Source organism: Galeopterus variegatus, unplaced genomic scaffold (genome assembly GCF_000696425.1).
Source record: "Galeopterus variegatus unplaced genomic scaffold, G_variegatus-3.0.2 Scaffold2967, whole genome shotgun sequence".
NCBI lineage: Eukaryota > Metazoa > Chordata > Mammalia > Dermoptera > Cynocephalidae > Galeopterus > Galeopterus variegatus.
The window spans coordinates 47,893-52,490 of NW_007729078.1; the positions used below are offsets into that span (position 1 = coordinate 47,893).

Sequence of the window (4,598 nt, forward strand, 5' to 3'; positions counted from 1 at the left end):
CAAGCAGTGAAAAGCCATAAAAGATTTTGGAATTACTTGTTTAGACATATCTATCTAGCAGTAGTGTCAGGCTCTATTAGAGGGGACAAGATAAGGAAGGTAAGGAAAATAACATCTACTGAGTGTCTACTGTTAGGTAAGGTCTATAGATACACTGTTTCATTTAATCCACAAAGAAACCTTAAAAAGTAGGTGGCATTATCCCCATTTTATAGATGAGAAAATTGATTTTAGGTTAGGTGTGGTGCCTCAGCCACTAAATCATGGAGCTAGTAAGTGGACTGGGAGACTGTAGCTGTCCCATTCTACAGCCATGCTCGTTCTACTGTACAAGTTTTCTTCATGCTACCTTAAGCAGGTGAGACTTTAGTCAGAGATACCAATTGTTATGAAGATATTGCCACAGGCCAGGTGTGAGATTAGAAGTTTGGGGCTCCCCCCCACCCACCCCACCTTACCAGTTGCCTCTTAGTTTTATACTGATAGGACTGGGTAGAAGGATATGTATTTGATAAGCTGCTATTATCAGGCTTTCTAATACTTCATCCCAAGGCTAGATCTTGGGATGAACCACCCATAAGAGAGTTAAGAGCTATGGATCAGACACACCCAGAATCTGCCTCACATGCCAGGGACTGAGTTGGAGAGAATGACTTCAACTGCAGCATTTATATCAACCTTGCTCGATTGAATGTGTGCACCAAAAGAAGTCAGAATCACACTGACTGATGAGATGAATAACAGGGCATTGTGGAGGAAGTGATGAGCAAGGGATGGGAAAAGAGGTCATAAATTGCTCCAGTGGACCTCCCTTAATGTAAACATAATGAGGAGAGTTGATAAGGTGTTGAACCCCAATAGTGGCAATGACAGCAATGAAGGGAAGGATTTTAGAGACAAGAAGTGTCCACAGGCCCCCATACAGTGCTGGTGGGAATGTAAAATGTGAAGCAATTTTGGAAAATAGTCTAGCAGTTCCAGAAAAAAAATTTTTTTTTAAAAGATAACCGGTAAGGGGATCTTAACCCTTGACTTGGTGTTGTCAGCACCACGCTCACCCAGTGAGCTAACCGGCCATCCCTATGTGGGATCCGAACCCTTGGCCTTGGTGTTATCAGCACCGCACTCTCCGAGTGAGCCACAGGGACGGCCCAGTTCCAGAAAATTTTAAGTAGAGTTAATTTATGACCTAGTATTTCTCCTAGATATATACCTAAAAGAAATGAAAAGATATGTCCATACAAAAAATTTTGCATGGAAAATTTCCATCACCTGGTGAATGGATAAACAAAAATGTGATATATTCATACAATGGAATGTTATTTGGTAATCAAAAGGAATGAAGTACATGCTATAACACGGATGAACCTTTAAAAAATTATGCTAAGTGAAAGAAGCCAGTCACAAGAGACCACATATTGTATGATTTCATTCATATGACATGTCCAGATAGGCCAATCTAGAAAGTTAATTAATGGTTGCCTAGGGCTGGGGGAATGGAGGGAATGGAGGGCCACTGCTAAGGGGTATAGGGTTTCTCTTTGGGGGTGACAAAAATGTCCCAAAATGCATTGTGATGGTTGAATAACTGTGAAAATACTAAAGATCACTGAACTGTACACTCTCAACTGGTATATTATACACTATGTGAGTTATATCTTATAAAGCTGTTACAAAAGAAAAAGATGACAACTGCATGTCCATGGGCCTTGGTTGCTGACTAGCCAGTAGTGCTGCAAAGTCAGGAGTAAAATCTTGATCAGTGTCTCTCTAAACTGGACTTGGAGGAAAGCCAGTTTGTGAAGTGTTAAGGTGGACTGAGTCAAAGACTGCTCACCTCAAATCTGGCTATAAAAGGAAGGAGAGAGCGAGAATGGTGGGTAGAAGGGATAAGAAAGTCAGGTGAAAGTCTGGGCTCTCTACAGGGCATTTTTCAAGTTGGGGGCCCTACACTTGATTGAAGTACCCTGATTCCCAGCCTGGGTCCCCAGAATCCTAAAGACCAGAAGGTGTTACTAGTAATCCATGAACAATTTTCCTTATTTCAGAAAGACTAATGGAAATCTTACGTGTCTGTAAATGAATGCTGTACAGGCCATCCATAATATCACTTCTTTACTTTGAACTGGAAATCACTACCTCAAGTTGTGATAACCTTGGTTATTGTGTGGGGATCATCTTTGATTTGTTGACATATCTATACACACAACACACACAAATCTGTGCTTAATAAAAATGGGCAGATAAATCTACACATGTACTTTGGTAAACAAATTGTTTTTCCAACATGGGGCGAATGGGGTTTTCAACAAAGGAGCTCCTAGGAGGTGCAAAAATTGGAAATCTCTGTTAAAGAACAAAAGAGAGAAAAAGACATGGATAGGAAGACTTTGAGATGTGAAACAAAAATTATGTCATAGTGGGGTGATGACCCAGGAGTGACATTTAGCCAGGAAAGCAGGATGGAAACACAGACCCTCTATTTGGAGGGGAGGAATACAGAACATTGGGCATGTGGAGCACAGGCCAGGGGGCACCAGGGAAGCATCAAAAACTCAGGGATCACTGTGCACCAGGTCTAGGCTGGGCCCCATGCACTGTCTTATTCAATCCTTATGAGATGGGGCCTCTTTTCATAGTTTTAAAAGTCATTTCATTATATGGGTTTTTCTCATAAGCCACCCCAAATCCTTTATGGAATGAAATCAGGCATACTATGCACACCTAAAATTTGAGGGTGATTGTTTTTTGCACCAATAATGAAAATGAGGGTTAGCAAGATTTACCAATGTCACCAACTAGTAAGGAGTAGAATTCAAACTCAGAAACGGGGGTGGGAGGGTCATTATTCACTTCCCCTCTTTCCTATTTCCAGTCAATCTCCAAGAAGTGTCAAGTCCACTTTTTTTTTTTGAGAGTAATCATTTATTCTTGCTCACATGTCTACAGGTTGGTTAAGGTAGCTCTGCAGATTTTGGCTGGGCTCAGCCAGGCTTTGCTATAAGTTGCATATTGGGTCTGAGTCTGTTCCTTGTACCAGTGGGCTGTCTGTGGCATGTTTTTATAGTGAGTAGACAAATGTGATGGACAAATCCAACTCCATAAACACATTTCAAGCCTCTAAACCCACTTCTTAACTATTTTTCAAACCTATCCATTTCTCTCTATCGTTGCTGATGCTTCTCTAGCACAACAGTCTCTATTGGTTTTCCTTCCAGATGGCCTGGATTTAACTACAACATGTGACTTTCTCTTTCTGCCTCACTCTTATCTTTAAATGGGGAGCATAATAGAACCCACCACATGGGATTATTATGAAGGTTCAATGAGCTAATACATGTAGAGCACTCAGCATAGAATATGATATGCACCCAATAAAGGTTACCCATTATTATTCCCTATCATGTCACACCCTGGCTTAAAATGTTAGTCTCCCATTGCCTTTAAGAGTTTGGACTTCTCAGCACGATGCACAAGGCTCTTCATGACTCAGCCGCACTGAGCTCTTTAGTCCTCCAGCCCCTTCTTTTCCCACTCTCTTCCTCCTGACTTCTGTGCTTTAGCCACTATGAACTTCCATTAGTTTTTAAAGGCACTGTAATAACCTTTTCCTGTCCCTCTTATGAGTTTTCTCAGCCCTCTGTATATCCTTTATCACAACACTTACTGTGCTAGAATGGCCCATTTACTTATATGATTCTTCCTTTATACTATAAGCCCCAGGATGGCCAGAATAAGATTTCAGTCTTATTCATCACTAATTCCTCAGAACTTGCCATTGGAGGCTCTCAATCATATTTTACCAGATAGGTGAATAGGTAGGTGCATGGAGGGAGGAAATGAAACAGATCTGTGGCTCCAAAGTCCAGCACCCTTTGTACTACTCCAGGCTGCTTGGCAGTTCTCTCTCCAAAGGAGAAAGTGAGGGCCTTACTGAGAGGACTGAGGGAGGGTGGGGCTTGGGGACACCTGCATTACTCCCTCTCCAGTCCCATCTCCAAACTGACTAGCATTTTCTTTCTTACGAATCTAATATTTGTAACTTCCCTGCTTAAAAATCCAAAGGACTCCCAATGCTTATAGGGCAAGGAGAGTACCCCTTAGAGTGGCACACAAGAACTTGGCATCTGGCCCCCACATCTCTCTTCCGCCTTGTCTTCCTCCCTCTGCAGCTCACAACTCTGGGCCATCTCCCAAAGACACACTGCTCTTTCCTGCCTGTGTGACTTCTCCAGGTCCCTCTCTTTTGTTTTTGTTTTTTTTTTTGGTCTTTTGTCTTTTTCCGTGTCCGGCAACGGATTGCAACCCTCAGTGTTGCCCCCGTACCGGACCGGGGACCGGCAACGGGATCGCAACCCTCGGTGTTGCTCCCGCGCCTCGCTCAGCCAGTGAGCGGGAACCGGTCTGTATGTGGGATCCGAACCCTTGGGCGGGAGCGCCGCCGCGCTTCCCAAGCAGTGCACTATCCAGTGCGCCACCGGGCCGGCCCATTCCTTGGGTTTCTTTTAAAACAGCACTGACACGTTGGTAGAGGGGTGTAGTCATCAGGGTACTGGCTGAGTTCTCCAACCTGAGGGGTATAAACAATCTCCAGGTCT

General features: G+C 43.3%; 1 long non-coding RNA gene across 1 annotated transcript in view; it reads left to right on the top strand.

Moving 5' to 3' along the window:
* The first annotated feature begins 1,384 nt into the window (after positions 1-1,384).
* Positions 1,385-4,598, top strand: part of LOC103599451 — a 5,360-nt gene continuing 2,146 nt past the window's right edge. The window contains exon 1 of the long non-coding RNA XR_551291.1: positions 1,385-4,235. This is a non-coding gene — a long non-coding RNA (uncharacterized LOC103599451). The remainder of the gene's footprint in view (positions 4,236-4,598) is intronic.